At 46.3% G+C, this 11,162-nt stretch overlaps 1 long non-coding RNA gene across 1 annotated transcript; it reads left to right on the top strand.

The window, feature by feature from the left end:
- The first annotated feature begins 244 nt into the window (after nucleotides 1-244).
- Nucleotides 245-7,146, top strand: LOC115301255. Its single transcript, XR_003913035.1, has 3 exons — nucleotides 245-318; nucleotides 2,673-2,858; nucleotides 7,123-7,146. It is a non-coding gene; the product is annotated as an uncharacterized LOC115301255 (long non-coding RNA).
- The last annotated feature ends 4,016 nt before the right edge of the window (nucleotides 7,147-11,162 follow it).

Genomic DNA, 11,162 nt, shown 5'->3' with positions numbered 1-11,162 from the left:
GAGGCTAGATCATAACGGACATTCTAACTGCTGCCTTTCACCTTTGCTCTCTCTTGAACAACTCACCCTGAGGGAAGCTAGCTACTCTAGCGTGAAGCCACTCAAAAGGCCCTGTGGGAGATCATCTGGCAAGGAACTGAGGCCTCCTGCGAAGAGCCTTGTGAGTGAACCATCTTGGAAGGGGATCCAACAGCCCCAGTCAAGCCTTACATGACTGCTGCCCTGGCTGACATCTTGACTACAGCCTCACGGGAGGCTGGATACAGAACCACGTAGCTAGGCTACTCTGGAATTACTGACCTACAGAAACTGTGTGAGGTAATACGTGTACACTAGTATTTCAGCCGCAAAGTCTTGTGGTGACTTTTTTTTAACATAATAGAAACAGTGGAATTTCTATCTTTAGTAATAGAAAACTGATGAGTAATACTTATTTTATGTTTTTTTAATGTTTACTTATTTCTGAGAGAGAGGGCACAAGTGGGATAGGGGGCAGAGAGAAAGACACAGAATCTGAAGCAGCTCCAGGATCTGAGTTGTCAGCACAGAGCCTGACAGGGGGCTTGAACCCATGAACTGTGAGACCATGACCTGAGCCAAAGTTGGACGCTTAACCAACTGAGCCACCCAGGCGCCCCAACTATTTTATGTTTTTCTAATGATAAGTCTCTGGGGATAGGATGAGGCCTTGGGATGATCTTTCTTTAGTGATAACTACCATGAAAACTTTCTATAAATAGCCTATGTCCTTTTTTTAAAATTGTTTATTGTTGAGAGAGAGACACACACACACACACACACACACACACTCACAGAGTGTGAGGCGGGGAGGGGCAGAGAGCCAGGGAGGCACAGAATGCGAAACAGGCACCAGGCTTGGAGCTGTCAGCACAGAGCCTGATGCAGGGATCAACCCACAAACTGGGAGATCATGACCGGAAATTGGATGCTCAACTGACTGATTCACTCAAGTGCCCCTGGTTCTTATTTCTCGTTTATGTTCTCTTCTTCTTGGTTCCCTAACCCATTCCTGTGACTTCTCACCTTAATAGTCTATAGCCAACTGACTTGGGCCCATGTGATGGTGGCAGAAGACACGGGACAGAAAAGTCAGCTTGGGCAAAATCAGGGGTTTTGACACTTGCAGTCATTCCTGGCTTACCCATCTCACAAGGCTGGCCTTCCTCAAACACTATCAATTTCAATATAAAACAAGTTTGTTCTGGCCTTAGGTCCTTGCGGTGTCTTTTCTCTCCTGGTTGGATCATTAATTTAAAAATTATCACCAACATAATTGAATTATAACAAAATTATCATATGAGGAATTTAAGAAACACAACAGGGGCACCTGGGTGTGTCAGTCGGTTGAGCGTCCGGCTTCGGCTCAGGTTATGATCTCACGGTTCGTGGGTTCAAGCCCCACTTCGGGCTCTGTGCTGACAGCTCAGAGCCTGGAGCCTGCTTCGGATTCTGTGCCTCCCTCTCTCTCTGACCCTCCCCTGCTCCCGCTGTCTCTCTCTGTCTCTCAAAAATAAATTTAAAAACATTAAAAAAAAAAAAGAAACACAACAGATGAACACAAGGGAAGGGAGGGAAAAATAAGATGAACCCAGAGAGGGAGGCAAACCATAAGAGACTCCTAAATACAGAGAACAAATTAAGCGTTGCTGGAGGGGGCGTAGGTGGGGGGTTGGGCTAAATGGGTGATGGGCATTAAGGCAGGCTTGTTGGGATTAGCCCTGGGTGTTATATGTAAGTGACGAATCACTAAATTCTACTCCTGAAACCAACACTACACTGTATGTTAACTCACTTGAATTTAAATAAATAAAAAAAATTACCATCTGAAATGTTGTTATATATTGAAGAGTATGTAGAGAGCATACCTACCGGTAAATAATGATAAGCAAAGGCACACCCTGTACCCACAGCCCAGCCTAAGACATAAACTGTAAACAGTACTTCTGCAGCCTCCTGGGTATCCCTTCATGACTGTGTCCCTCCCTCACCAGAGGTGACCCATTCCCCTGAGTTTTGAGTTCGAGTTAATTGTTCTCTTGCATTTATTTATAGTCGGGGGGAAAATCAGCTACACAGGTCTCCTTGAACAGTAAGGAGTTAGTTTTGAAAAACTGAGTAGCAAGCACACACCCAGCTGTAATATTGCCAGAGTCAGATGAAGGCTCCTCCAAGACAAAGGGAATGATCCTGAGGTCAAGAGTCTGAATTCAGCTTCTCTGAGAATTTACGAGAACCTCTCCTAGGCGATGTCATGAGTGGATCCTGGGGAATACAGAGTGCAGCACAGTCAGGGCATGGATGGGTAGGGTAATAGTAGGAGGCAGGTGTTAGATGCGTGGCTGTTATGTGGTGGGGGGGGGGTGCCACTCTGTTTTTATGTGCTTCTAGGCTTGCCCTGGCCTAGAAGTCTATCAAAGCAGATCGCTTCTGTGGGGGAGGACGTGAGTCCTCAGGTGATCTAGCTGGCAAAGCTTATGGGGGAGAGAAACACTTTTCTGATACATGGTCCAAGATAGGTCAAGGACAGAGTAGAATCTGGGTCAGGTACACCTGCGGATTTAGTCCTCAGGTAAAAAGGACGGAGCGATGGGCGGGAGCATGTGGATGAAGCCATCCTCAACATGTCTGTCTCTTGGGTTATACTGTTCCAGCTCTGACTGGTGGCCATCTGGAGCACAGTCGACATCCTGGAATCTCCGCACCATCCGCCGGGGGACTGTCTGCTTGCTTTCTGCAATGGATCTCTCCTGTCCTTGGTCCTATTCCTTCCTCTTTCCTGGTTTAGTGCCTTGTGGATTCCATTCTCTGGCAGCTCCTTGAAAAATCATGCCTGGCAGGTAACATTTTTTGAGATTTTGCATGAAAATCACCTTCATTCTGTTCTCATATTTACTAAATAATATGGATAGGTATAGAATTTTAAGTTGAAAATAATTTCTCCTTAGCATTAAAATTTTTTTTGTTTATTAATTTTTGAGAGAGACAGAGTGTGAGTGGGGGAGGGGCAGAGAGAGATGGAGACACAGAATCTGAAGACAGGCTCCAAGCTCTGAGCTGTCAGCACAGAGCCCAGCGTGCAGGATTTGAACTCATGAACCGGGAGATCATGACCTGAGCCAAAGTTGGACGCTTAACTGACTGAGCCACCCACCGCCCTCCCCCCACCAAACCTTAGCATTTTGAAAATGCTATTTCACTATCGTCTTGATTCCAGTGATGCTATTGAGAACACCAGGGGTGCTTGCGTGCCTCAGTAGGTTAAGTGTCTGACTTTGGCTCAGGTCATGACCTCATCGTTCCCAAGTAAAAGCCTCGCATCCAGCTTGCTGCTGTCAGCACAGAGCCCACTTCAGATCCTGCCCTCCACCCTCAAAAATAAATAAAACATTTAAAAAAATGAACTCCAAACCTGTTAGATTTCTGGTCCTTCGCATGTGACTTTATTTTCTCTTGAAGCTTGTAGAATCTTTTTTTTTTAATGTTTGTTTATTTATTTATTTTTATGTGTTTTAAATTTATTTTTGAGAGACAGAGAGCAAGGGAGGTTCAGAGAGAGAGGGAGACACAGAATCTGAAGCAGGCTCCAGGCTTTGAGCTAGTGGTCAGCACAGAGCCCGACTTGGGGCTCGAACCCACGAACTGTGGGATCATGAGCCGAAGTCAGATGCTCAACCGACTGAGTCACCCAGGAGCCCTGAAGCTTGTAGAATCTTTTCTTCATCTCCTGTTTTACAAGTTCACAACGATGGGCCTTGGTGTGTGTTTATATTCATCTGTTGGTCTTGTTTCTTGATAAGCATTTTTCTATCTGGAAATTGTATCCTTCACTTTTAGGAAATTTTCTTGAATTATTTAATTGATGATTCTTTTGGGTTCATTATCTTTTTTTTCCTTTTTCTGGAGTTTCTATTATTCATATGTTGAACCTACATGACTTGTCCTCTAATTTTCTATCCTGTTTTCCATCTTTATCTTTTTGTTTTACTTTCTGTGAATTTTCTCTAATCTTATCACTTTTGTATTGAGGTTTCTGCTTCTGATATAACATCTTTTATTTGCAAGAATTCTTTTTGGTTCTTTGAATTCATTTTCTTTTATTTATTTTCTTTTGCCTTTATTTTTTTGAGAGAGAGAGGGTGGAGAGGGGCTGAGGGAGACGGAGAGAGAGAGTCTTAAGCAGACTCAATGCCCAGTGCAGAACACAGGGCTTTAACTTGTGACTGACTGATTATGGCCTAGGCTGAAATCAAGAGTTGAACACATAACTGACTGAGCCACCTGGCCACGTGTGAATAATTTCATTATATGGCATCCTTTCCTTTTTTCATGAATGCAATATCATTTTTTTTCCTTTGGAAAATACTAATGATAATTTCCTAAATTTATTTTTTGATGTCTTTTCCTTCTGCATGGTCTGTTACTTTTTTTCCCTCCCTGCTGGTTTTGGTCCTTACCCTGCATTGAGAAGCTTTCTTTCACTCTTTGTCATTAGCTGTGTACTCATGAGTAAGGGTACAGTCTAAAAAGCTGTTTGGGAGTTCTGAGTGTGGGATTAGCCCGTGTTGTGTATGTTAGCCAACATTTCCCCAAAAGCAGAGCTCAGACATGGAGGTAGTGCCCATGGAGGTAGTGCATTTGGTGAGCGATCCAAAGAAGCAGGAATAAGGGATGAGGGAAGGGGAAAAAGAAAGGTATCCGGCTGGCCATTGACATAGTGACTGGTGCCCCATTCCATGGGATATTCTCGGTCTCATGGAGTGTGTCTCAGAACTGTCCACCTCGGAGCTAAAAGAGGGACACATTTATCCTCAGAGGTAGCTCCACAGTATCATCCCTGAAGTTTTGGGTTGCACATGCCTGACTGCTGATGGTGAGTGCTTCTACAGACCCACATGAGTATCAAAAAAGCTTTGGGATAGAAAGCAAGATTCAGGGCTGAGGTGAGACTATATTAGCTAAGGTTCTCCAGAAAAGCATGAACAATAGGAGATAGACACAGATATAAGGAATCGGCTCATGTGACTTTGCTGAGAAATCCCATGGTCTCCCCTGATTCTGCAGACTAGAGACGCAGAAGAGCCAGTGGTGTAGTTCTAGTCCAAGTCCATGTGCCTGGGACCCAAGATAGCCAATGGCCTAAATTCTCATCAGAGAGTGGGAGACCAAGGCCCCAGCTCAAAAACAATAAGGCAGAGAGAGAATGCAACTTTTCCCTTCTTACACGTTTTAATTCTATTTAAGCTCTCAACAGTTTGGCTGAGGCCCACCCAAATAAGGGAGGGCAATCTGCTTTACTCAGTCTACCAATTCAAGTGCCAATGTAATCAGAGATACCCTCACAGACTCACCTATAAATAATGATTACTATCTGTGCATTTTGTGGCCTGGTCAGGTTGACCCTTATTAACCATCACACTTGCTCTGGGGAGAAGCAAGGAATTTGATGGGACAGTGACTGGAACTGTGGGCAGAGCAAGAGGTGAGACCAAGAGGTGAGAAGTGGTGCACACAGGTGTCTGGCACACTGACCCTGAGCTTTGCTGAAGGGTGACCTGGTCGGATCAATTGGGAGATGCCTCAGTGTCAGACTCCGTGGGTCTTTCCTTAGAGGCTGATTAGATTCCTCTGGAAGAGGTTTCCAGTCTCTCATCCAGAAAGTGAAGATCACATTGCTAGCATTCTGAGAGCCAAAATGGCGCAAGATGGTTGGAGTCGCCGCATTTGCTGTATGTCTGGCCTCTGGCCCCCACTCCCCCGTTTCTGCCATGGTTCTTATGCCCTCAGTGTGCCTGGCATCCTCTAGATCAGAGACTCTCATGGCAGGATGAACCTCCAATCCTCGGCTGGGATCAGGGATGGGATGTGGGATCCAACTGCTTTTCAAATTGCTTGCACTCAGTTCTCCTTATTTTAGCCTTCTCTTCTACCCTCAGTCCCAATGGCCCCTGGTTCTGGCACTTTCTGAGCCTTTTGAGGTATTTCCAGTAGAAGCTGGGTTGCAGCTCAGCTTTCTCTGATCTGCTAAATCAGTTACCACTTAGCCATCTATTTTCCAGTTTCCCAAATGGTGCTGCTCTTTTCTCCTACTCTCTTTTCCTTATGAGTTTATGACTTAAAAAGAAAAAAAAAGAAGAAGAAACAGAGAAAAGAAAGAAAAGATAAAAAAAAGAAAAGAAAATCTGTTTAGAGCAGTTTTGGGTTGGAGCAAAATTAGTTGCATGAATGCCATCTGCCATCTTGGCCTGAAACTCACACACAGTTACACACATAACTGCCTCCTTTGTGCGCTTCCTGCTTCCATTCCAACGTCACCTCTTCAGAGAGGCCTTCCCTGACCACTCAGCTGAAATCAGGCCCCCGTCATTATGGCACTTATCACTACCTGGTCTTTTCTTATTTATGGACTCATGCCCCGTTAGAATGTAAGCTCCATGAGAACAGGGACCCTGGCACCCCCAGCTTGTAAAACAGTGCGTCAAATATGGAAGCAGCTCAGTATCGAGCGCAGTATTTTAACTGTTTGGAAATGGTATTTGGAGTTTTCACACGAATGTCAGTCCTGTGTGCGATGTACAGAAGAAGGAGGAAGACTGATGCAAGGGAAGGAGTGGGGTGTATACAGAAGAGTCTGCACATAAATCAAAATGGCAAAACGAACAGCAGAGAGCAGGAGCAGAACTACAGGAATCTGGAAAGCCTATCCTTGAAAACCATGTCTCTGACTTGAGGCAAGGACATCCTGGGTTTCTGCTGAGCCTCCATCTCGAGCTGGGCTGATCACCTAAGGGATATACCCCAGGCCAAGGTAGACACAAAGGACAGCAAACGGAGGAGAGCAGACCGCGCTGGCGTCTCTGCCTCTTAATTGCCACACAGAGCCACTGGGGGGGGAGGGGGGTAGAAACAGGGGACTGGACCTGGAGAGCTCCTGGGAAGCAGGGGACATGGCAGGAAGCCCGGTTCTGCAGTGTGTGAGACCGTGTTACATTGGGAATGAGAGCTGTTGTTTCATGTACCAGGAATCCTTATCATCAAGCAGGGATATTTAATTAATTAATTTATTTTATTTTTAAAACTTTTTATGTTTATTTTTTGAGACAGATGTTTTGGGAGCGGGTGCAGAGAGCAAAGGAGACACGGAATCTGAAGCAGGCTCCAGGCTCCGAGCTGGCAGCCAAGAGCCCGATGTGGGGCTCGAACTCAGGAACTGGTGAGATCATGACCTGAGTCCAAGTCGGCCACTTAACTGACTGAGCCATCCAGGTGCCTCAACCAGGGACATTTAAAAAGCTGTTCACATCCCTGGAGGTACCAACTGTTGCCTGATTTTTATTTCATTAAAAAAAAAAGGATTTATTGAAACAAATGCAGACGTCACAATTAAACAGTTAAAAAAAAAGTTACCTTCCTGTCTAATAGTGTCAGCTTTTAGCTCGGCAGATTATTTGAATTTTTTTCTTTTCTTTCTTTCTTTAAAAAAGGTAATACATTCACACGGTTCAAATTTCAAAAATCACGAAAGGGTATAAAGTGGAAACTGACACTCCCAGTTCCTATACCATTCTCTACCTTCGAGGTCTCCTTGGAGGTGACCAGTGTAGACAGATCCTTACATCCTTACAGAATATTCTCTGCCCAGCCATATTTTCATTTGGTCACAATTAAACAGGGCCAGAATTATTCCGAGCACACAGAGACGTCTTTCCTTCATGTGAGCCAAGGCTAAGGGCTCTTCATCTTCCCCTGTAAAGAAACAGCAGTAATGGGAGCCATTGTGCCTGGGGGAGGGAGGGCTCTCCTCTCTGCTCATAGGCAGATGACTTAGACCGAAAAAGAACAGTGGAGGGGATAGGCTGGGGGCCTCCAGGTGTCAGGTGCTTTTGATTTAGGACAGAGGTAGTCTAACTTTAATGAAGGATGGCTAAAGACACGCTACAGATATGGCAAAAGAAATTATGGCCGTCACGTGTGGCAGGGAATAAGTTTCAATGCGGCAGATAAGGGCTCTCTCTGAAGAGGATTTTGTGTGGGAAGGAAGCTTGGGAGAAGAAAGCTACTTTATGTAAGCTGCCCAAGGGAGTCACCCCACAGGTGAGCTGGCTGTGCGGGCCCACAATCAAAGATGGAACAAAACAGGAGCTGGATGCTTCCCAGCTGGCATGCCGGGAGACTGACAGTAACAGGGTGGGGCCCGCGCCTGGGAATTAACCTCGGATGGATTTGATATTTCCCAACTGGAGGGAGGCCCAATTCTGAAGGTGGAACATGGCAATGAAGTCGAGGATGGAGAGCTGGCAGATCAGACAGCCCCATATGATAGGGATCCAAGTGAACTTAGCTGGCAAGGCGCAGTCTTCGAAAAGAAACTGGGAGAGGCGGAAGCGGTCTAGGGCCAGACCACCTGGGCTCAATCCTGCTTCTGGTAAGTTTTGTCAGCGTGAGCCTGGGCATGCTAAACTCCTTGTGCCTCAGTTTCCGAAGAAAGATAATACAGAGGGATAATAGTAGTCTCTCATAGGGGTGCTGAGTTCATTTACAGTGAGGGCTTAGAACAATGCCTGGTGCATAGCTAACTCAAAGCTTTTTGGCTATGACTATTTTTCCCTTCGATGTTTATTTATTTTTGAGAGAGAGAGAGAGAGAGAGAGAGAGCGAGAGCGCGAGCGCGCAGGGCAGGGGCAGAGAGAGAGGGAGACACAGAATCTGAAGCAGGCTCCAGGCCTCTGAGCTGTCAGCACAGAGCCTGATGTGGGGCTTGAACCCATAGACGGTGATATCATGACCTGAGCTGAATTTGGACGCTTAACCCACTGAGCCACCCAGGCGCTCCAAGCCATTACTGTTTTTAATCAAGGCCTGTTCAGGCCTGTTTTGCTGGCACAGAATACTCGGTGAAGAAGATGGAAAAGTAGAAACATAGTTGGATTTACGGTAGTGTTAGGAAGGGAAAAGGGGAATGAACAATAACAGCATAGCAAGAACACACTGGGAAGAAGGAAGAAAAAGGGCTCAGGGTGGGGCTAATTCAAAGAAAAAAGTCTGGTGGCAGGTCTATGGTGTTCAAAGCTAGACTGTATATGGGAATGTCTCTTGTATATTAAATGGAGAAAATTTAATTAAAGAAGCACTCTTTTGGTGTGCCCCCTTAGAACTCAACTTATATTGCTAAGGTGGATGGCCAGGTTGTGCAGAAGGAACCCAAGATCTAAAAGGAGACTTAGGTTCTAGTATTAGCTCTGCCCTATGTAATTGATGCCAAATTGAGCCAACTCAACTAACAACTGTGCTATTTTCTTTTATTTAAAAATTTTTAAAAATGTTTATCTTTGAGAGAAACAGAGCATGAGTGAGGGAGGGGCAGAAAGAGAGAGGAAGACATAGAATCTGAAGCAGGCTTCAGGCTCCATGCTGTCTGATGTGGTGCTCAAACCCAGACACTGTGAGATCATGGCCTGAGCTGGAGTCAGACACTCAACTGACTGAGCCACCCAGGCGCCCCTCAACGGTGCTCTTTTTAAAAGATGGACTAGAGCTACTTCCTGGGCCTGAGGAGTATTTAACATTCTTTCTTTTTTAAATTTTTAAAAAACATCTTATTTATTTTTTAGAGAGAGAGATAGAACGAGCGACCGGGGGAGGGTCGGGGGAGGGGGGGGGAACAGAATCTGAAGACAGGCCCCAGGCTCTGAGCTAGCTGTCAGCACAGAGCCCGACATAGAGCTTGAACCCACGAACTGTGAGATCATGACCTGAGCCGAAATCAGATGCTTAACCGACTGAGCCACCCAGGCGCCCCGAGTATTTAACATTTTAACTCAAGGACAGTATCTCTAGAAAATTTAATGTTTGCCCCAAGAACCAGCCTTGAAAATAAGTCTGTCAAAACTAAGAGCCTCTGGTGTTCCTCTGCATTTCCCCAGGTCCCCTGCCAAAGGAAGCAAGATTTCTAAAGTGGTGGCAGTGGGAGAGAGCCACTTTTTCCTTTCTCATCATTTCAGGAAAGTTTAGATTTTCAGTTATTCCTCTTGAGTGCCTAGATTAGCGTCCAGATCATAGTAGGAAGACATAGTGAAAAATAGTGAAATTTCCTTAAAGAAAATGAAGTTTATTTTGTGTCTCAGGGAGAAGGTTGGACAAGTAGGTAGACTGATTGTTCAAGTTATAACTACCCCTTTAAACGACTACTGTCCTAAAAGGTGGAATCAAGTCCAACCGGGATTATGAAATACTGATTCACTAGGTTCTAAGAACACTGTACGGTATGAATAGGCTGCCTCACATAAATGGGCAACCGGACGCTCACCAAACCTCAAGTGGATGGCAACTCAATTTGGCTACTGGGCTTGGGGATACGTGCTTGGTTGTAAAAACCACTGGTACTGACTTTGTGACCCTTAGGGAAAGACTGGTTGGGTAGAAGAAAAATCTTGAATTCTACAGAGGAGGAGATATGGCTGCTTGCCCAAGGGCTATGAACCTGCATTTTGTTTGCTCATCGACCTGTCAGTCATTTTCCTTTTTCTAAAAAAAGAAGACAAAAATCTGAGCTCAGAAGCACCGAATTCCGAGCTTTTTCCGGAAGTAAGCTCTTATCCAGAAGTGAAGGTCTCTGTACTAATAATTCTACCCAGCCTACCCAGCGCCAGGAACCAACAACCCTCCCCCGCCCCCCGCCGCCCCTCACCAGCCAGCCTAGAGGGGTCCGCACTGCAGGGCGCAAAGCAACACCCCAGCTCCAAACCCAAAGGTTCCATCACCAGCCAATCGCGGGCCGGTACCTCTCAAGAAAACCAGAAACACCTACGGGAGATGAATGGCACTAAAGTCAGCCTATCCGCGCGGAGGCAGCTGAAGGGGTGGGATCAGAACTAGCCAATAGCATCAAAGTATTTGTTGTTAGGCGGGAGGAAGACGCCTGTGAGCGTGCGTGGGGCCGCTCCCGGGAAGGGGTGTCAGGAAGCTCGGGGAGCCAATGGCCGAGGCGGGCGGGCGGCGGCGCGCGTGCGCGTTGGGACCTGGGGCTGCGGGCGGGAGGCGGGGAGAGTGGGGGAGGGGAGCGGGCAGAAGCGCGGCGGAGCTGCTACTGCCGCCGCAGCCGCCGCCGCAGCGAAGAGGCCATGTTGTGTGGTGTGTGGGGCGGG

This window comes from Suricata suricatta, chromosome 9, assembly GCF_006229205.1.
Source record: "Suricata suricatta isolate VVHF042 chromosome 9, meerkat_22Aug2017_6uvM2_HiC, whole genome shotgun sequence".
Lineage (NCBI taxonomy): Eukaryota > Metazoa > Chordata > Mammalia > Carnivora > Herpestidae > Suricata > Suricata suricatta.
Note: the sequence above shows the minus strand (reverse complement) of the source record. Positions and strands in the feature narration are given on the sequence as shown.